This window comes from Hippopotamus amphibius, chromosome 2 (genome assembly GCF_030028045.1).
Source record: "Hippopotamus amphibius kiboko isolate mHipAmp2 chromosome 2, mHipAmp2.hap2, whole genome shotgun sequence".
NCBI classification, from domain to species: Eukaryota; Metazoa; Chordata; class Mammalia; order Artiodactyla; family Hippopotamidae; genus Hippopotamus; species Hippopotamus amphibius.
Window position 1 is genome coordinate 65871121 of NC_080187.1, and position 22908 is coordinate 65894028.

Genomic DNA, 22908 nt, shown 5'->3' on the forward strand with positions numbered 1-22908 from the left:
TTGCCCTCCAGCCAAAGATAACCTAAGACAAGGGAAAACACTGGCTATCCCACGAAAGCCAGACATGTAAACAGAAATTTGCAATGAATCTTTCTTAGCCTTAGCAAAATCCAGGCCTAAAATCCGTCTTCAGCACATTAGAATGGAATCTCTTAGGTCAACTAACAACCCCCCCCCCCACCCCTTGCAGGGTGCTGACATGGAACCACTCTGGAATCCCCTGCTCACTGTGCCTCCATCTGCCATCATAAAGCCCTGTGTAAACTGGTCTCCAGATATTCTGTGCACCTCTGAAAGCTGCCAGCTCCTCCTGACTCCGGAGAAGAACCAGCCCCCACTCAAATAACATCTGCCTTCATGGTGATGCCATCATGGAAGGATCCTTTGAGTTCACCCATCCTAGATGACAGGTAATATCACTAATGGAGGCCCAGAGAAGGAGGCATCAAGCCCACTCCACAAGTCTTCTAAGCAAGAACATGGTTACATAAATGAGAGCCCTTAAAAGTCAGACTTCTGACTCCTTCCTGTTTTTGAATGGTCACATTGAGGGCCAAAGTGAGGGAGATAACCTAGAAGCCTAGAAAAGCCACCCCAAGCCAGGCTACTCAAGCTGATTATAAAGTAAAATCTACTCATTCTTCTTAAAATACATTATTTTATATATGATTTTAGTTGTATTCTTAAATTTGTCCCATCAGTTAGAACATTTTGAGATCATGAAACATTTGTTGAGTGCCTTCTGAGCAGAATTCCTTTCTGGAATGAGATTGGGGTATCAATCAATCAGGCAATTCTATGAAGGGCCTAATGTATGCAAACCCTTATACTATTTACTATGTTTATATGGAAGGTGGAAAATAATCTCTATCCTCAAGATTAAGTTTATGCGGCAAACAGAACAAACACAAATGATACTGTGGCAGACACGGTTAATTACCAAACCATCATCCATCAAGACCTCCATTTCCAGCCTCCTAGCACTGACTATGGGCAGGTAAAAACCCTCCAATATGTGCCCATGACTTCAATAGAATGACCCACGTACCAGCTTTAGGGAAGGGATCCGATGGGTCTAACTGAATAATGGCAGTCCCATTTCCCTTTGCATGTTTGGCCAATGAGATGGCCAGGTGAAGTCTGTTGAGTGGTGGCTTCTGAAGAAGAAGAAGAAAGAAAAAAAAAAGACGCACAGGAAGGAATGGGTCTTCATCCTCTAGGAGATTTTTTTTCTTGGTATAATACCTGGATCAGCAGCAGTCCTCCTGCAACCCTGAGGTACAATCATAAACATGAAAACCTGAGGACAAAGCTGATGTGCTGAGAATGACAAAAAAGAACCTGAGACCGTAAGGAAATCATTAAGATGCTAATATAACCCACTCCAGAACCATCTTACCTCCAGACTTCCAGTAACAGGATACAATAAATTTTTCTTAAAGAATAAAACATTTCAAGTTGAATTTTCTACTACATATAGCTGAAAGCCTCCTGAGTGGTACAGATACATAAAGGAAAATGCATCGTTAAAGAACTGGCAGAGTGTACTCTCAGCTGATGCAATGGAATAAGAATTTTGGAAAGAGCATTTTAGCCATAAAGGAGAGCATAGGCAGAGGTGTGCAACTCAGCTCTCTCAACCCTCCAAGTTTTTTCTGGGACATTGTACAGAATTCCTCTTCATGTTTTTAGTTCCAGGCCATCAAATCAGTTAGGTCAAGCATCTTACATAGAAAGATATATCTTTGGAGAAATATATTTCATAAAATATAAACTGAGAAACGTTTCAACTTACATCAGTTAGAAGAAGGTATAAATTAGGGAAGTAGGTGAAGTAAGATGAGTAACTTCTTAAAGTTCATCTGATAAAATGAATCCCAGTGAATAAATTTTAAGCAGCATTTTAATTATTTTCACTTTTTAAAGTATAATTTACATACAGTAAATGATCAGATCTCAGATGCTACATTCGGTCAGGTTTGAAAAATATTTATCAACACACAGAACATTTCTATCACCCCAAAATGTTTCCTCACTTTCCTTCCCAGTGTATCTTCACAATACATGAAGCAATCAATGATCTTATTTCTCTTATTGAAATTTGCCTATTCTAGATTTTCATATATATATATATAATTATGTGGTATATTCTTTTTTGTGTGAGACTTCTTCCACTCAGCATACTATTTTTGAGATTCATGCATGTTGTTGCTTGTAGCCACAATTGGATGCTTTGGGAGTATTCCATTATGTGGCTATATCACCACTTGTTTACCCATTTCCCCATCGATGGCTACCTAGGTGGTTTCTAGTTGTAGCTATCATGAAAATCTGCTATGAACTTTATTGTACAAGGCTTTTTTGTGAATGCAAATTTTCATTTCTCTTGAATAAATACCCAAAGAGTGGAATTGCTGAGTCCTAGAGTAGATGTATTTTTAACTTCTTAAGAAACTGACAAATTAGTTATAACATTGTACACTCCCATCAGCAACATGTGAGAGTTCCAGTTGCTCCATCTTCTCTCCAATAGTTGGTGTTATTGATGCTTTTCATTTCACCCATTCTAGTGGGTGTTTAATAGTTTCTCATTAAGGTTTTATTTTTCATTTCCTTATTAATAAATGACTGAACACATTTTGATATGATTATTGGCCATTTGCATATCTTCTTTTGTTAAACTGCTTGTTTATGTATGTCTCTTGTCCACTTTTTAAAAACTTGCGTTGTTTGTCTTTTTATTATTGAGTTGCAGGAGTTCTTTACATATTCTTGATACAAATCCTTCGTCAGATGTATGTGTTGTGACTATTTTTTCCCAGTCTGACTTGTCCATTTATTTTTCTTGATTTGTTTTTCTAAAGGTAGGAATTTTAAATTTTGATAAAGTCTAACTTGCTTCTTTCATTATGTGTGCTTTCTGTGTCCTCACCAATAAATTTTTGCCTACCCTAAGATCATGAACATATTCCTCTAAGTTTTCTTCTATTTATTTTTTTAAAGGAAACTGAGAGGTTTTATTACTTTTTTTTTTTTTTTTTTTTTTTTTTTTGCTTTTTTTTGGGTTGTGCTGCGCAGCTTGCAGGGATTTTAGTTCCTTGACAAGGAATAGAACCTGGGCCCTCACAGTGAAAGCAAAGAGTCCTAACCACTGGCCTGCCAGGGGATTCCCTATGTCTTTATTGTTTTAGATATTACATTTAAATATTATATCTATCTCAGATTGACTTTTCTGTATGATGTGATGTAGGGGTTGAGGTTTTTCATATATATGTATCTGTGTATTTGTGTGTGTGTATGTGCGTGCGTGTGTGTGTGTGTATGAATACACATACATAACAGGCTGTGTGTGTGTATATGTGAATATCTTATTGTTCTATTACCATTTATTGGAGATATTTTCCTTTCTGTATTAAATTGCTCTAGCACTCATCAAAAATTATTTAGTCATATATTAATTTGTGAGTTTATCTCTGGACACTCTATTCTGCCCCATTGGTCTACATATCTAGACTTTCATCAGTACCACACTAATCTGATTAATTACACTAATCTTGAAGTTAAGTAGTATTAGTCCACCAACTTTGCTCTTATTTTTCAAGATTGTTTAGGCTATTCTTGGCCCCTTGTTTTTCCAAATAAATTTTTTTAATGTTTTATCAATTTCTGGAATAAATATATTAAAGGTGACAGACCAAGTCTTTGCTTTGAAAAAAGATGAAGGAAATTTTGACATGAATATCCTGGTGGCAAGCACGTGGGCAGGGGTAGGAGAAGCAAATGAAATTTGTGTGAAAAAAATTTGTAAGTTGAAACCCTAACCCCCAATGTGATGATATTTGGAGATAGGGCCTTTGGGAGGTAATTGGGTTTACATGAGGTTAGGGTAGGGGCCTCATGAAGGGATTAGTATCCTTATAAGAAGAGACACCAGAGAGCTTGCTTCCTCTCTTGCTCTCCCATGTGAGGGCATAGTGAGAAGACAGCCATCTATAAGCCAGGAAGAGAACCCTCACCAGGGAAACATATCAGCCAGCTCCTGATCTTGGATTTCCCAACCTCAAGAACTGTGAGAAATAAATTCCTTTCATTTAAGCCACCCAGTCTATGGGATTTTGTTATGGCAGCCTGAGCTGACTAGCACAGAGACTTTAGGCATAAATGAGAAATTCCATGAGCCTTAAAGCTAACAATTTATTTTGATTCAAGGGGCCATTCAAATTTACAAATGACAACTTGATTGTGTGCATTTATCACCATTCCCTTTCAAAACCCTACTAAAATGACAGTAAAGGAAAATATTAAAATATTAAATCCTAAGAGAATGGAAGAGGAGAAATGTCAATTAACTTTTTGAAGCAGATGGGGCATAGGGATGATAACTGACCTACACAGAGCAGAGCAACTTGAAAGCAAGAGCCTGCAGAGGACACCAGGGAGAAGCAAGCCATTTGTCGTGCTGAGCCCAGAAAGGATCTAGAGGCTAAAGGATCTAGGACTAGAGGCAACAGCTTCCACAGACATGAGAGGCCAAAATGGGAGCAGTGCAGCCATGGTCCCCCAGCCCCACAACCACAGAAGAGCAACACTGTCACATAGAATATAATGCAAGTCATCAATGTGATTTCAAATTTTCCAGTAGCCACAATAAGAGAGGTAAACTTAATTTTAACATTATAGTTTACTTAACCCAATATATCCAATATATTATTATTTCAACACGTAATCAATTTTTTATGATAATGAGATATTTTACCTCTTTTTTTTCATAATATCTTCAAATTCCAGTATGTATTTTATACTCACAGCACATCTCAAGCGCTCGATGGCCACATGTGACAAGGTGTTATGGTATTGGGCAGCATGGGTCTAGAGTCACAAAAGAGGCCCTGAACACAAACACACAGGCACAAGGAAGAGTTAGGGGCCTGGAGATGAATCGAAAGTAAGAATTTTAAATGAAAGTCTGCATTCTGAACAATGTGACCTCCAGTTTCCTCTTGTTCAAAAACCAGAATACAAGCAATTGATCTCAGGAGACTGGGCCCTTCTCAGGGCCTTGGAAGAAACAAAAGCAGTTTAGAGGACAAAATAAAAGCTTGAGAAATCACAAACTTCAGAGAACTGATAGAATACATTGCATCCATAAAGCAATACCAGGATACTCTAAAAATGAAAAAGAAAGATATTTTGAAAAGAACCAGCCACATGAGAATTTGAGGAGCAGGCTGTCAAAGTACCAGCTCCTAACCCCATCCTGGATGTACTGGATTGACATCTCTAGAGATGAGGCCCAGGAACCCCTTCCAACCCTCTTCTCCTTGCACACCAACCAAAATTAAAGAAATATTGGGATCCTTGCAAGTGCTTCTTAATTAGAATCACTGTGGAATTTGTTCCAAATACAGATGTCTGGGATCCATCCCTAGATGTATTGAATCAATATCAACAGAGTAGAGAACAGAGAAAATTTGTTTTGGTCTCTACATTTTTTTAAGGGTTTTGAATATGATTCTGATGTGCTCCTCTAGTTAGGAAACTTTGAATAGATGGTTCTCAAACTTACATGTAGTTTAAAATTTCCTGGGAAGCATTGCGAAAATGAATCTTCCAAAATTCTGTGACTTCTGATTTGTGAGATCTAGAGTGAGGCCCAGGAATCTGCCTTTTGACTGCCCAGTGATTTGGATGCAGGTAGTCCTGAGAATTCACCATGGAAAGCATGGCTTCAAGTTCCAAAGCTTGCATTAACCTCAAACCACATCTCCATGAGATCTTTTTGGTGTACAGCTATCTTACTTAATAGGCAGGAAGAAATTTAAGTGGGAATCTGGGCCCAAATATTTAGATACTTACCAAATAAACACTCGTTGATGGCATCTACACTCATAAGTTTAAAACAACAACAGCAACAAAAAGACAGGTGAGGAACAGGGTTTACCTTGGACTTAACTCTCAGCTCAAGAATTTGTATCCCATTTCCTTCTTGTTGAGTGACCCTGCTAGGAAAGGAAGTATTTATTTTATCCATTTATTTAAACCACCTCTGCTGAAAAAATAGGCTCATCATAAGCTTGGGGCCTTCATGTCATGACAGTGGGTGGTATGGCCATATGCATGAGTGTATGTGTCTGTTATGCAAATGCCTCTCATATACAGCACTCAGGAATTGGAGCTGGACCAAGGGCAGATATTAATGAGACATTTGATTAAGATCAAGCCCTGCCCACTCATTTGAAGTGTGTGTTAACAAACATATCAAGAAAAGGGGTCTTAGTGCCAGTTCTCCAAGAACATGTGGGGGGCAGACCCAGTCTGTGTGTGTGCTGGCCAGAGGCAAACATTCACATTTCCAGCTGCTGGGAACCAGATGAGAGAGTGGCCTGTGTCACACCACTGCTGCGAGTGATGGAATGGGCCTCTTGAAGAAAACATTGCAGATAAGATCTACAGGCCAGAGCAATGCTCCAAGGAAGTTCAAAGGCCTGCAGAGAGAATGCAGTTCTTTCCAAAGGCAAGTGTTGGCCTTTGCTTCCCTGGGGCACTCTCATTGAGGCTGACAGCTTTGTGTGGAGACCCAAGACTGAGAGGAATTATAAAAATGACCAGAATGAGGCTGTCCATGGGTCTCAAAACAAGACAAAGCTGCCTGTGTCTAGGAGCTCTGACTGCCCTCTCGCCTCCAGGAAGCAGGATGCACCACAGTGCATCTTGGGTCCTTAACTAATCCTCTTGTGTCTACAATGCTTTGAGTATGAATAGCAGGTAAGGGTGCACAAAGAAAAGCTTATACTTAGAACATAGATGGACTCAAATCATATCCAGGAATGCCTTACACACTAAATGTAATCTATCCAAATCCATCTTTGGCATGGGTTGTTCACGAGTCCTCACGATCTGCTGGGAAAGACCTCTATATGGAAAAGGTGGGTCAGATGATGAGAGGGAAAGCATTGAGGTTAAAGTTACCTGGCATTTGTAGGAAGAAGGCAGGTAAAAAAAAGTGTAAAATAGAAAGAGAGTACAGCAATACCAAAACCTCAGTCAGTCATACCAGAAACTTTCAGGATTTGCAATTGCATTCTGGCTGCAACTAGAATTTTGCACCAAGGATGTTATCCATGCATCAAGATGAGATTGATAATGATGGTGACAGTGACACCACCACAATTTTCTGAGCAATTACTATGGGCCAACTGTTAAGTACTTTATACATATTTATTTTATTTATCCTTACAAAAATCCTGGTATCACCTCCAATTTTTGATGAGGAACTGAGGCCAAGAGAGGTTAAGTTACTTGCCCAAGACCACACAACTAAGAATTAGAACTCAAGTCAGCCTCATACCAGTTCTTATGGTATTCACCACCTTTCTAACCACATGACAGGCGGTCTATTGTTTTTCAGTTTTTCTCTTACTTGGAATAAAGAATAAAAAGTTAATGGGCTAGGATGGTTTTGAGGGACATCTGGGAAGGGATTAAAGCCTACAGAAAAACCAGCCAAAGAACTCTTGGATAATTCTAAGGAACAAGAACAATGGAGAAATCTTACAGGTATTGTGTTCCTGGTAAAGGAAAATATTGAATCAGATTGCTCCAGGGCCTAAACCTCACTCTTGGAAATAGGTAAACCCTTCTGGAGTACTCAGATTAGCCAGCAGAACATCTTTTCCCTGTGGGCCTACATGTCTGAGACATCACAACAAACCTTCAGGAGAAGTTTTTCATACAGAAGCCTCAGCAGGAAGACCACAGTGGACTGCACTCCTCCTAGCCAGATGTGAGTGGGCACATTTCAGCCCTTTATACATCATTAAAGAGTATGCATGATACTTTTCTCAATGTCGTTTTGTGATGCTGACTGGCTGTCTTCATTGTGCTGATTCTCCCCTCTCTCTCTCTCTCTTTTTTTTAACTTTTGCATGGATTTCTTTTTTACAGAACATCTACTTATATATTATAGAAGTTTTCCAAGGACGATAGTAGAGGGAATCACACTCTGACTGTTGGTGATAACGATATGAGACATAGTCTTCCTTCAGGGATCTCACACTCCCATTTCTGCAAGATTAACTCACATCACACAACTAGAGAACAAAATAAGGAAGGTCTCTTCTAGCCCATAAGGTCCTTTGTGCAAATTTAAAAAAAAAAAAAAAAAAAGAATGCCCCTCCCCCCAGGAGGATTTAGCCCCACCCCAGGGCACCTTGCTTGTGAGCAGAGAGCATAGACTAGATTTTTGTCTCATTTCATCCCCTTGGCCAAGTGCCCTTATTCAGTGAATAACTTGCCCAACCTTAAATGAAAATAAGACCTAATAATTTAAATTTAATCAAATTTTAGTAAGCTTATTACCAATAGATGAAAAGAAGAAAACTGGAGCTATAAATACTAAAGAACATTCCCCATCTAAACAGCTAAATCTACTGACCTCACTGCATCTGTTCTTTATATTCTGCCTTCTTTCTTGTTTTGATGTATGATCATCTGCGCTGCAATTTTATAGCCCAATTCCATTCCCTCTCACTGACTCGGAAACATCACACCTGCAATTGGCCCCCTCTTTACAGTATCATCAGTCTCCTCTTTCTACTGAAACATTCCAATCGATGAACAAATGCTGGGTGATCGCTCACTTTAAAAAACAAACTTTGGTCTCATCCTTTGCAGCTATTGCCCGATTCTCTCTACTCCCCTTCTCAGCAAAACTCTTCTTTACTCATCATCTGCATTCCCCTGCCTCTTCTCTGATTAACTGCCCCCTTTGCAAGCCTGGCACAGACCTGGCCCCGCCCCTCACTTATAACATGGGTGGTACCTGGCACTTACTGTAACATCTATCCTTTGGCCTTTGGTCACAAAGGAGACAGGAAGTGACCCATTTTGCCATTCTGATACATAACTACAAAGAAGCACTAATTCTGGGAAGCAATTGGACTACCTGAGTTTTTTGTCATTGCCTTCAAGGTCCTTATTCTCCTTTTCTTCCTTTGTATTCAAATATCTGTCACTACTTCATTGTCCTAAATGTGTTTCAACAACTTTGAAGGCATAGAGGTCCCTTAGGTCATGGCTTACAAACTGAAATACCCACAGTACCCAGGTAGCTGGTGTGAATGAATGAGACTCTAGGAAGAAGTGGGTTGGAGATAAAGAGGAGTAACAATTGAGCTTAGAGTTCAGGGTGCAATGGGTAGTGGGGGGGGACCACAGTCAACTGAAAGGAGACAGCCACTGTCCTTTCTGAAGTGGGCAGCCACCGCCTAGTTCAGGCCAACTATTGCTCTGCTGGGATGTGTGCATAGTGTTGCCCCAAATTCCAGAGAAGATGTGAATCTAAATCTTATGTGAAATCTCCAAGTATTTAAATACTGGCTACTAATTCAGATTTTCTACCCAATGCTGCATGGACCAGCAAGCCAATCAAAATATATATGGGGACTGGAGCTGGCCTCTGGGCTTCCTGTTGGCAACCTAGTAGCAGTGTTTTCATCCTGAGTTCAACCTCCCTTTGATTATGTCTCCCAAGTTCCCCATGATTTTATTACTTCCTCCTTTGTCTCTCAAGCTCTTTTCTTGCTTCTTCGAAATTAGAACCAGGAGATGGATGGACAGAGGGCAGTGTTTTTTCCCACACACTGAACTTAGAGCTTCATTACTGATTCACATTATAATTGTGAGTCAAGAAGATTTTTGTTCCCTTCTTCTTTCTTTAGCTTGTTTCTGTTCTAAATCAGAGCACGAAGAATAAAGTTCCAGGGTGACCCACCAGATGACAGAACCACCCAGTGGAAATCACTCCTATTGTTTGTGAGCTGGAAAGCCCCAAGCAAAAGTCTGACCAGAAAATTAAAAGGCAAATGAGACAAGCACTGGGCCAAAAGGAACGAAGGCCTAACAGTTCTTTCCTCATTTAACAAGAATATCGCAAGTGGAAATTCCTTCCATGTTTATTTCTTTTAAGGATGTTGGCTGTTCAAGCACGGATTGAGCCTGGGGACTATGTGCGGTACTGAGCCACCAGCAAGGCCATCTTTACATACATTCATCTAAGCTTCAGGGGCCTGAAAATCAGGAAAACTCCAATGTCACTGAGCTGAAGCCAGCAATAGACCACTCCATTAGCCTCCTTTAGGTTAAGAAGTTTAGCCAGCTTTAAATGCCATATTCCTGAAGAAGACATGTCACTCATTTACCTTGGTATCAAGAAGGTTTTGGGAGATTGGGATTGATACATATATACACTATTGATACTATGTATAAAATAGATGACTAATGAGAACCTACTGTACAGCACAGGGAACTCTACTCAGTGCTCTGTGGTTCCCTAAATGGGAAGGAAATCCACATAAGAGAGGATATATGTATACGTATAGTTGATTCACTTTGCTGCACAGTAAAAACTAACACAACATTGTGAAGCAACTATACTCCAATAAAAGGTAATTTAAAAAAAAAAGGTTTCAGACTATTCCCAAAAGGCTCTTTTGCAGGGGAGAAGTTTCACCAGGACTTGAGACCTTAAAACATTACAAAGTACTTCAGTGCTCACCAATTTCCAGGTGTGCCTCCATATTTCCCAGATCCCTTTGCAGTTAAGTTGACCACATGACTGGTTTTGGCCAATGGAATAGCAGTTCTGATTGAAGTGTGTAAGTATCTGGTGTTCCTTTTACCCTCACTCTCGTGTCCCTGTGACTAGAAGCATTTGGTTAGGGTGCTAAAGCCACACACAGTGATCCCTGAGTCACTGCTTAGAGGAGAGCGGCACTGGGAGCCACGCAACTCTCAGTGGCCTTGGCATAAGTGAGAAAGAAACTCGTATATCATTTTCCCAATTTTATTGAGCTATAGTTGACATATGAATAAAATTGTATTAAATCACTAGAATTTGGGGGATACTTGTTACAGTAGCTAGCATTAACTACTATGACTAATACAAAAGAGAAATTGGAAACACTAGTAAAAATTGACCCATAGACCCTTCAGTAGCTACTAGTCTGAGCTCCAGGGAGGGGAAGGTACTAATATTCCACCCCCACAGGGAAAAGATCAACTATAACTGTCATTCCCAGGTCCTGAGATAATGTCCACTTTTTCTCTGAGGCTTTGTGACCCAGACTTCCAGGTCTTTGGAATCCATCTGGAATGTGGCTCCCTCCGCTGAAGAACTCATGTGGTTACCACAGTCTCTTTTCATTGTTGGCATTTAACAGGTAAGCCCCAAGCAATTCTGCTGAGGAAAGTGTAGCTCACATCAAGTTGCCTGTGAGCTTCAGCAGTGAAAAGCTGTCTTGAAAGAAAAAGTGTGTCCCCAAAGACTCGGTGGAACAAAAGAAGATTCATGCCTGATTGCAAGAAAACCACACTCCCTCTGCCACAGGTGACAGAAGAAAGAGAAAGGAACACTAACTGGTCCTACAGCTTGTTTTGTTAAACTGCTTTGACACAGTTTTAGCAGTAGCTTTGAGTCCCTGAGAAGCTGTTCCAGAATGATCAATTTGGTTGTCAGACTTCAGCTATGGAAGCTGAACCTTTGCTCATCCAGATACAAGGAGAGGCCCTTAACTTCGTTAAATAGATACAGTAAGAGAGAGAGATTGAACTAGCCTCAACCAAACAATGTCCATCTTTGCCCACTAAAAGAAAGATACAAAAAAGAAACAGAGGAAAAGGAAGGAGAGGGCAGAAAGAGGAGGTGCACTTCCTTATTTGACATAGATGCAGAAAGACATGTATGTTTGGTGATGCTGGAATCCAGTGTTCCATTATTTGGAAAGAGTTCACACTCTCCATCAGTCAGTCAGTACTTGTGGATTAATTCATTGTCCTCAGCATGATGCCAGACACTTCATGATTTGCCCCTCAGCTCACCAGTTCAGGTTGGCAAGAAGAATTCTATTTCCTGCTACTTTAGCACCAGGCTGGTAGGAAACATTAAGTTCAGTTTTGCTTTGGCCACTACTGCTCCAGGTCAGAATGAACAGGAACTGGGGCCTCTCTTGGGGTCTTTGAGGCAAGAGCCACAGCTGTTGGGAGCACACCACGGTGCTCATGTCAACTCCAACCACGTCCTCACTTGTGACGCGGCTCCAGTCGGCTCAGTGTGGGTAACAAGCCCACCGCCTGGCTGGGGAGAGTGGGGGTGCCTTGATTGACAGTCTACCAACGTAAGTGAGTTAATTCCCTGGAATGCACAGAATGGGGATGAAGTAATTTCCTGGAAAGGAAATGGGGTGCTATTAGCATGAATGAGGAGCATTTCACCTCCTCCCTAAGCTAATATATTTGATTTTAACCCCAGCCTTCTGGAAACAGATTGACTTCCATGGAAAAGCAGAAAAGGGTCTCTTCGCCTGATCACAAAGAAGAGAGCACCATCCCATAAAACATCCCAACACTGGAAACTTATAAGGTGACTGTATGTACATTTCCTCCTGGGAAATATTACTCTCCTATTTCACAAATGAGGAAAGGCAGGCAGGGAAGAAAGAAACGCTGCCTGAGATCATCAGGTAAGCAGAAAGCCTACCGTGTGCCAAGGAAGTCTGTTTCAAGGTTCCATCTCCCGACCTCCAGCGTCTCTCTCAATGACCTTCCCCTGCTGACAGGAGAATTCATGGGCACCTCCGGCAAGCTCCTCACTACCACTGGAACTTTTCTCAAAGGGCACAGCCTCCTGAAGTGTGGAGCTGTAGGACAGGCCTTTAGGCAGACTGTTGTGGGGAGGGGGACAAGTTGGGGGTGGGGGAAGGGAAGGGACCCCTGGTGAAAAATTTCAAAGGTGAAAATATTTTCCTGAAAATACAGCGTCTGTGTGCGGGAGGTGTCGATATAACTGACCTTCTGTCTTGAGTTGGACCTGGGAATGGATTTTTTACAGGAAAAAGGAAATGCATGGGTGTGGAGCTGCCAGCAGCAAAGGAAGTTTCCAGGCGACTTGTCATGGCGCAATTTATAGACACAAGTCTCAGAAGGGCTGTAGCAGGGCTGTGGAGAGGGTGTGATTTGTTGGTTGTGGAGCCTGGCACCTGGAATCCGTCCATGCTGACTTAACTCAGCATGCACGTGTGCCGCCCCTACACACAGCCGTATCTGGGCGGTTGAAATGAAAAGAGCAAAAAGAAAAGGCACTCATCCAGAGGGGAAATAAAAATGGAACCCCAAAAGGAGCAAAAATAGTGATTGTGAAGAAAAGGAAATGGAGGAAATGGCTGGAAGTTAAGGGGCATCGCCTGGCCCGTCCAAGACCTAATTTAAAGCAGCTAATCAAACTTGCCCTTCCATTCCGAAAGACGTATAGGTCAGATGCTGTGAAATCTTCCAAAGAGAAGGCAAGTCCCTCTTAGCTGTTAGGTTAGGGCCACTAGGAAATGTACAAATGGACATTAAGGGACAGAACCAAATAACTTGACACCCATCACCATCCCCAAGGCTTCCCCCTCAGAACAACAGAGACCAGAAAGAAGCAGCCTGTAGCTCCTCGGCGAGAGCCAATTAGGCAGTAAGGCATGACAGTCAACACGCGTCCTGGGGGAGAGGCCACTCGGTGTTTACAGAGCCTGGCGGCAGTGCCAGAGCCAACAACCCACACGCACAGCCCATCTGGGCAAGCTTGGAAAAGCAAACTTGCTTCCTCTGGGTCTCGATGGCTGCGGCTCAAAACATTCTGCACAGCCACATTTGCTTCCCTGCTCTCAGATCCCTTACAGAAAACCCACACATCTGTATACACACTTTAAAATAAATATGCATAAGAGCAGAATCCAATCTGAGGGTGGAAGGCGGGAAGGGCCTCTGAGGTTCCTCTCTGGGTCGACCCCCGCCCCAAAGCTGCTCTCCTCCCCCAGGAAAGCTGCCCTGCACAGGCTCTAATTGTAGCATTTTCAAGAAGTGTGAGAACCCATTAGAATCTCATACCTGCTTTGTGGCTCCCCATTCAACGCAAATACGATTTTGAGGTCTGCAGCACAAATGTTCTTCCCCCAAAGACATCTACAAACTTCTGAACTCAGCTCAGAGGGTGAAAATGCCTGAGTTTCGTTTCAAGTTAATTGGAAACCCTCCAACCCAGGATCTGTCCCCACCCCTCAACTTTACTAAAGACTTTCCTTCCCACTAAGACAGCAAAAGCCAAAGACTGTGTCTGCTCTTTGCGAGTTTATTCTTGTCTGTTTTCCAAATCCAGTCTCATTGTACTGACCCCATGGATCACAGGGAAGGAAAATGCCAGCCTGAGTTCTGGAAGGCTGAGGATGAGCCCACTGGCTGTCCTCCCAGAACATTGCGGGCTCTGAGACTGCACTTGACGGCAAGGGAAGGAAAGGAAGAGACGGGAAGAGGAGGAGAAGGGAGGGGAGGGGAGGGCAGGGCAGGGCAGGGAAGGGCAGGGAAGGGAAGGGAAGGGAAGGATGCGGCTGAACAATGACAGAGGTACTACAATTTGGCCAATGGGAAGAGAAAGCAGACAGTAATACTTAGCACATCTGTCAAGGAGTCAGCAAATGGCTGGGTCACCTTGAGGCTAAATTACTGACCTATCACTCAGCTTCTTCTCTCACTCGGGTCTCAATATAATGGCCAAGGTGTTAGTTGCCATTTTATTGAGGCTCAAGGTTATGGTAATGGGCATACTACTGAGAATGCCAGGAGCTGGCATTGTGCCCCTAAAACATCAGCCTCCCCAGGCTGGCAGCTGCCAAGGGCCCTCCTCCGCCTGGCAGACACCTTTCTCCATCTGTCAAGGTCCAGCTTACACATCACCTCCTCCACAAGGCTCCACCCATCTGAGCAGACCCTGTTATCTCCTCTCTAGCCCCCAACAGCAGTGGCCTCCTAAGGTTTTGGTTTGCATGTTTTCTAAAAGTGGTTTGAAAATCCGTATACCCTCTCACACAGTTTTCAGACGACATTAAAAAAAAAAAAAAGGAAGAAAGAAAGAAAAAAGAAACCTTTTACTGTAAGTTTAAATAGTTGCAGAGGATGTCATTTCCTTAGTATTATAAATATTAGCATTTTAAAATAAAACTATTACATCACTCTTTTAAACATTGCCAATGGAATCTAAGGATTGGAGCAATTCTATACTCACCAGTATCAATTTTTAAAATAAAATAAAGTGTATAACAAGTCTTCTTTACCAATATATTGCTCCATTTTCTACTTGAACTCTTATTTCCAACCTATTTCCTCTTGGTACTTTTTAGCAATTGTCATACACTTTTTTTTTTTTTAAGTGAATATACAATTTATTTAGCATTCAAACTTCATTAAGACATGTGCAATATGGCAATTTTACTGGGGGGTTTAACCCTACCTAGGATGATTGCTTGCTGGGGCTTAGCAACAGGGTCCAGTTCACACTTAGCACTAATTAAATACTTTATTGAATAAATATAATACCAAATAAAATGCATTCAAATGCTTTCTAAAAAAAAAAATAAATTTTAAAGGCCTTTCTATTCAGGCTAATGACAAACACAATAAAGGCAGATATGCTAGTTTAACATAATTGGCTGATTTTATACAGCACTTATATCTTTTAGTCCACAAGTATATTATTAAATGATAGAGAACATCTAATACAACCATTTCTACAGAACTAGGAAATAAATTTCTAAGAAAGAAAGATTTTACAGACCCCATCTTTTATACCCAACCCCAACAGTCTAACTCTAAAAAGGATAAAGCCAATGACTTTCCTCACAAGAGCTCACGACTAATGTCGCTTTGCTATCAAAATTTGTATTTCTGATCCGTTATGAGCATTGAGACAAGATTCAAATATTCCCAAAGAAAGAAGCACAATGCACGTTGTGATCGCCTATTCAGCAACAGCGAGCACTGCATCCAAAACAGTCTCATCCCAGGAATTAAATAAGGTCAGCCACATTCATTGGCATTTCCTCCACTGTAGTATTGTAGAAAGTCTCAATGTCAAGAAGAATCCTCTTGTCTTCTTCAGTAACAAAGTTTATAGCCACACCTTTCCTCCCAAATCGACCCCCTCTGCCAATTCTGTGAATATAGTTTTCACGATTGGTAGGTAGATCATAGTTTATAACCAATGACACTTGTTGCACATCAATCCCACGAGCCAACAAGTCAGTAGTAATCAGAACACGGCTTGACCCTGATCGGAATTCCCTCATGATAACATCTCTTTCCTTCTGGTCCATGTCACCATGCAGAGCAGAAACTGTAAAGTCCCTGGCATGCATTTTCTCAGTGAGCCAGTCCACCTTGCGCCTTGTATTGAGAAAAATAACAGCCTGTGTAATCGTCAGTGTCTCGTACAAGTCACAAAGTGTATCCAACTTCCATTCCTCTCTTTCAACATTAATATAAAACTGTTTGATTCCTTCAAGAGTCAATTCTTCCTTTTTCACCAGAATTCGAATTGGATCTCTCATGAATTTTTTGGTCACTTCCAACACATCCGTTGGCATCGTGGCAGAAAGCAACACCACCTGAATACTTGTATTTAATTTTTGGAAAATCTCATAGATTTGATCCTTAAACCCTCGGCTCAGTATTTCATCTGCTTCATCCAAAACAAACATTTTGATCCATTTTGGAGAAAGGTATCTTCTGTTTAACATATCAAATACTCTCCCTGGTGTACCAACAACAATATGTGGTGCTTCAGCCTGCAGTTTTTGCATTTCATTTCGAACATTGGTTCCACCAATGCAGGCATGACAAGTTGCTCCCATATAGTCTCCAAGTGCCAGAATTACCTTTTGGATCTTTAATACACGGAATAATAGCTCTCTGCTGAATAGCTGATGGCTTCTCAAAACCATAAGCATAGATGCCCCGAAGAAGAGACTCCTTTAAGTTCATATCGTCAAAGTTATCAACAATCTCATTCCAATTGCTCTCGATGACACCATCGGGGTCCATTCCCTCTGGGCCGCCATGTTCTCTGTTATAATCCACAGAGCCACCAGACATGATCCGAAAACCCCCTCAGCGCCCGACTGTCATACACTTTTGTGTTTGAAAGTTTTTCCATAAATGAGCATCATATTATTCTTTTCCGTAACGAAAAAAAAAAGGTAAATGTGTTGAAAATTTAATTCTGTTATCACTGTAAGTCTATAAGTTTTAAGCATCTTTTTCTAGGCCAAGTTATAATTTCAATAACTATGAGAATGCAATTAATCAAGACAATATATTATAAATTTTTATAAACAATTGTTAAATTTAAGGGTAAATTTTTTTTTAAAAAAATCACCTCTTAAAGAATTAAAATGACACTGTTTTAGTTAGCTGATATATCCATGGATAGAAATTATTCTTCGCTAGAATGAGATAGAGTTCAGAATCCCTTCTCTTTGTGCTTTACATTTTTAGAGAGAAAACTCTGAGAAATCTTCTTCTCCCCAAATAAGATACAAATGAAAGGAGCTTTATGAAGCCAAAAATGACATAACAATCTCTTATCAGAAGTTAGTAGTAAGCTATCAGCTGTCAAATTAGTTTGGTCCTCCTTCAGTTTTGCTGAAAGAAAATTTGAAACCAAAAGACCTGAAAACGTATTTGTTACCCAGTCATTAGTCACTCGCTTTCCTAATTCTGGGAAATATACCAAAAAGACCGTACAAAAACTTCTCAAGTGACTGCTAATTATACCTGCTACTCATTTACTTAGAGGCCCTTCTTTATACCGAAAAGGTTGGAAAAATTAAAATACTTGTAATTTTAATACAACTTTGCCAATACAATATTTTTACTTTTAAAATTGAAATATAATTCCCATATCATAAAATTCACCCTTTTAAAGTGTACAATTTAGTGGATCTTAATATCTTCACAAAGTTATGCAACCATCGCCACTATCTAATTCCGGAACATTCTCATCACTCCAATGAAGAAATCCCGCACCCGTAGGCCCTTGCTCCTCATTCCCCTGCCAACACTGGCCAATACAATTTGTAATAAAATTCTTTTATCTCATAACGTTTTAAATACATTTTCATCAAAAGCTTAGATTTTCAGATTTAGTTCATTTGGTTCATAAAAATGTCTGCTATACAACCTGTTGTACGTCAAGCCAAGTAGTCAAACCAGATTTAGTTTCAGTTAGGAGAAAAAAAGACTTCAATTTCAAATAAATATGTTAATGTGCATCCCTATCCAATCGTCCTACTTCTGAATTATAATTCTGAGGTGAGAGACTAATAGAGAGGCAAATAATTGGTAGACCAGCTATCCATCTAAGAAATGGAGAAGACACTACAACCACACCATGAATTAATTGCCTCCTTGAACTAGGCCTTTGCTGTTGCTTATTGGTGCCCTCTTTTCTTCATGTTTGGAAACCTTTTTTAGGAGGCATATATTCTCTGGCATTATTTAGGGGATGGAAGAGGAGAGGTTGTGGAACAGACATCTTCATCACTCCTGCCTCACTATACAAGATATCTGAATTCAGAACACCCAACGTAGGCCAAAATACTTCCTTTCTGAGCACTGCATTTCACCCTTAGCAGAACTACATGAGGCACAGGAAAAACGTGGTGGACATAGAGAGGCGGATGAAGATCCCCTCCAAGGAAGCCCAGCTCAGGGGACTGAGGCCAGAAGCTGGTCTCCAGCTGTCAGCTCCTTCAGGGCCAGCCTCAGCTTCAGGGAGGCCAGCCTGGTCTGCGTTTACTGCCCAGTGGGGGCCACTCTGGTGGGCAGTGCTTGCCCCAGAGTTCTCCAAGTGTTGGCCTGCATCTTAGTTTGACTTTTTTTTTTTTCTTTGCGTGCAAGATCTACATTGTGGCATGCAAGGATCTTTAGTCACAGCATTCAAACTCCTAGTTTCAGCATGTGCGAACTAACTAGCCCAGGGATGCAACCTGAGCTCCCTGCATTGGTCTTAGCCACTGGACCATGAGGGAAGTCCCTCGGTTCCACTTCTTTTGCCCAATCCTACTTCTTCTGCTCTCCCTTGGCACCCCAAACTCCTTCTCAGCTTCTGTTTCTAGAGAACTCAGCCTATAACATAAAGACACTAGGTTCTCTGCAGGTCAGTGGTGTCCAGTTACAAAAAGTTGCCAACACCAATATGTTGAATCATTTCTTTATTGCCCCAAAGACTTTTACTCCTGGGCAAGACCCCATGGTGAGACTCAGAATGCATGAGAGGTTCATGCCTTTCTCTGGCGAAGTGAATGGGGAGCTGAGAAGGTGATGGGCTGAGCCCATCACAACCATTTTTCACTCAGTGTGGACTTTGAGCATCTGCAGTGGATTCCTTTAAAACCCGCCCAGTCTATGCACCCCCGGGAAGCCTTTGGATTCACACTCCAACTCAAAACTCCTGCCTATAGCGGGCTGTCTGTCCAATAATGACACACTATTTTAGTTGATCTATGTGAACACCTGCCTTCTCCATCCCATGGGAAGGACTGAGCTTCATTCATTTATTCACTCCTTCAGTGGATCAATCAGTCACCAGTACTTTCTTTTTAATCAAATATGTCCTGAGTGCTCACTGTGTGCTGAGGGCACCTAGGTGAGCAACACCTGATTCCTGCCTTCAGGCAGCTTGTGGGTTTTGTAAGAGAAGCAGGAAAAAGTAAAGGGAGTGGAAAGAAGCAAATAATCCCAGAGACAGTGAGGACCAAGACAGACCTAGTCTCAATCACACTGAAAAAGGAGGCTTCTATTTTCTCACCTTAACTCTCAAAATGTCAATGTTCCTTTAGACAGAGTAACAGTTGTCAGCTGGTTATCAAAAAAATTTTATTTAACTAAAGAAAGAAGTGGAGAAATATTGGAGCACCTCAAATTTCTCTCATTAATTTGGATATTTTCAAGTGCAGATTTTAGTGTGTAGGTTATTTACATCAACATCCAAAATCCTCGGTTTTTATTTTGAGTTCGTAAAATATGGGCTAAGTTTAACTTTATCTCAGACTCCTGGTCGCTAATGGTCCTTCTGTTTTTATCTGCTAGTTTTCACCCCAAATCTCAGAGTATCTTTTTTTGGGGGGTGGGGCCACACGACGCGTTGCACGTAGCAAGTGATATCTTAGTTTGCCAACCAGGGATCAAACCCTCACCCCCTGCAACGGAAGCACAGAGGCTTAACCACTGGACCACCAGGGAAGTCCCTCAAAGGATCCCAAAGAAATATAATATTAAATAACAACAAGAATATCTAACGTTTCTTGAGAGCTTACTATGTTCAGACACTCACCTGAACGCTTTTAACTTACGTTATTATTGACTCCATGAAATAATCCTATGAGTTAGATACTGTCATCATCTCAACTTCACAGATGAGGAGCCTAAGCTTGGAGAGTTCCAGAAGCTGCCCGAGGAAGGAAGGAGTGGAGAGTCCAACCCCTGCCTGACTGCTTGTCTCACAATGCTCTGTGCAGGGCTCAAATGCCCGGTCCCTCCCTGCTGCCCCAGCAGAATGAAGAGGTGCAGGCCAGTGTCACCTGCAGAGGCCCACTCTGGAAGGCAACCTCGTCTCCAGGCAGGTGATTAGAAGTAAAGTTTTCAGTAGCCATTTAAGCAGTAGGTCTCTCTAGACAAAGCCATTTCCAGAATAGCAGAAAGTGTTCCCCATGGTCCCCCTCTTCTCTGTGACCTCAATGCTAGAGGCCCAGGGCTCTTCTCTCAATGACATCTATATACTGAGGGCTCACACTATTATATCTCCAGCCTAAAGCTCACACCTAAACTCTGGTCGGATGTATCCACTGGCCACTTGCTGCATTTCCCATTTGTGTATTTAAAAGCGTTCTCACACTTAACATGTCAAAAAGGGGGTTCCAAGAATCCCCCCCAAATTCTTGTCATCCCACAGTCTTAGTTCATGGTAACTTCATCTTTCTATTATCTTGGGGAAAAAAATTTAGAGTCCTCTTGACTCCTGCTTTCTCTTCACACCCTACAGAAAACCCATCAAGTATATCAGAATCCAATCACTGCTTCCACCCTGGCTGGAGCCACCATCATCTCTCCTTCCATTATTGCGATGGTGATGGCGGCCAAACTGTCTCCCTGTTTCTGTCTTCTCTTCTCCTCTCAACACCAGCCAGTGACTGCATTAAACCACAAGCATTTTTTTACGAATTTGAAAACAAAGTCTCCCAACCAGTAGACAGAGTCTCCCTGACTGCTTGCTTTGGATTTGGGGTTGTGGTTCAGTGATGTGACCTGCCTTGTAATCAATGCATCTCTCTCCGTCCCCGCTCTTCCTCGAGACTGTGGCCTTCCTCTTTGCAGCCCTTCCTTGAACTGTATTCGTAGGCTTTGCAGCTTGATCTGGGAGTTAGACCAAAGGTATTGCAAGTTTCAGAAGCTCACTACTGCTGTCACATTTCCACTACTGCTTGAACCCTTAGTGGCTTCCCATTTCACTGAGAGGAAAAGCCAGAGCCCTCACAGTGAGTCACCGGGCCCTGAACAGCGAGCCCTGCTGCCGGCTCCCCTCCTCAGCCCTCACCTGCCGTCCCAGCCATGTGACCTCCTTACTGCTCCCTCTGCCTGGAAGGGCCTCCCGCAGAACCACCCCCCTCACCCCTCCCTGACTTTACGTCTTCACCACAGGCACGCTCTCAGCGACACCCTCTTAGCCGCTCCGATCAGGCTGCGACGCCTGCTCTTTCCTGTCCTTCTTCCTTGTCCCTCTTTCTTGCTGTTTTCCTCCACAGCACTGACCACCATGTGACAGTCCACACGTTCACTTGACAGTCCTGTCCTCTGCCGCTCAGATGTAAACTCAGAGGGATAGAAAGCTTTTGTCTGCTTTGGGCACTGCCTGGCACGCAATGAAGAGTATGGGGGCTGAGTGAGGACATAGTCACGTTACAGGAGAGCTCAGAGGGGACTGCCTGGTCCAGAGAGACATTTACTCCCCACGGCCCAAGGTGTAGGGGTTGTTGCCTTAAAGCCAGCATATCCTCAGTCGAAGCTTTGTGTTTGCTGAGTTCGTCCCTCCCCAAGAGGTGGGCAGGTCAATTCCTCGCCTTCAGGATGGGCCCACTGGAATCACAACTGCTACTCCAGAGGCGACACCACCTTCCAAGTAGCCCCAATTTCCTGGCAAAGCCATTTCACGGGTTCGTAAGTTGTAAAGGAGATGAGCACGGGATTCTGCCCAAGGGTAGGCAGACCCTTGGCTGGAGACCCAAACTCTTTGCACCTCAGTCTCCCCATCTATGGGGAGAAGACAAAAAACATGGGAAACAATTGAAAAACGCCCGCTTTGTCCTTCCTGGGAGGTACTGTGGGATCAAATGGAATAAAGTCTATGAACATGCTTAGAACTGTGCCTCTCACCTCTGATACAGTGATAACTGAGCCTACAATATGTGCTTGCTCTGACTCTGCATTCAGAGCACATCCCAGGCTCTCATTTTGGCCTCAGTAACCTGTCTGACCCTTCACAGCCCCAGGGTGTGTCCCCATGAGTGAGGCGGGGAAAACCATCACAGTTTGTTCACAAGCTAAAGAGGAATCTCTCCCTCTCTCTCTCTCTCTCTCTCTCTCTATCTCTCTCTATCTCCCTCTCTTTCTCTCTCTCTCTCAGTCTCTCTCTCTCTGTCTCCCTCTCTCTCTTTCTCTCTCTCTCTATCTCTCTCACACACACACACACACAGAGAGAGAGAAAGCCAAATAGAACTGGCATCCCACATTCTTGATTTCCCTCCTGATAGTCTATCCTTCTAACAACTCCTGCAGAAATTTTTGAGTGGATCAAAGGGAACTTTGCTGCCCCAGGGAAGCCTGCTGCCCCACTCTCCATTCACATATGGCTGTTGAAAGAGCAGCTAAGGGCCGGCCAGTCTGCGACGACTTCCCTTCCTTGGGAGTCCCTGAACGCCCTTCCCCACACAGCCCAGCCCACTCGCCCCACTCCCAAACTCTGCCAACAGGAAGAATAAAGAACC

General features: G+C 42.3%; 1 pseudogene; it reads right to left on the bottom strand.

Moving 5' to 3' along the window:
* Window positions 1–15243: 15243 nt before the first annotated feature.
* On the bottom strand, window positions 15244–16983 carry LOC130846838 (eukaryotic initiation factor 4A-II-like; annotated as a pseudogene).
* Between the last annotated feature and the right edge of the window lie 5925 nt (window positions 16984–22908).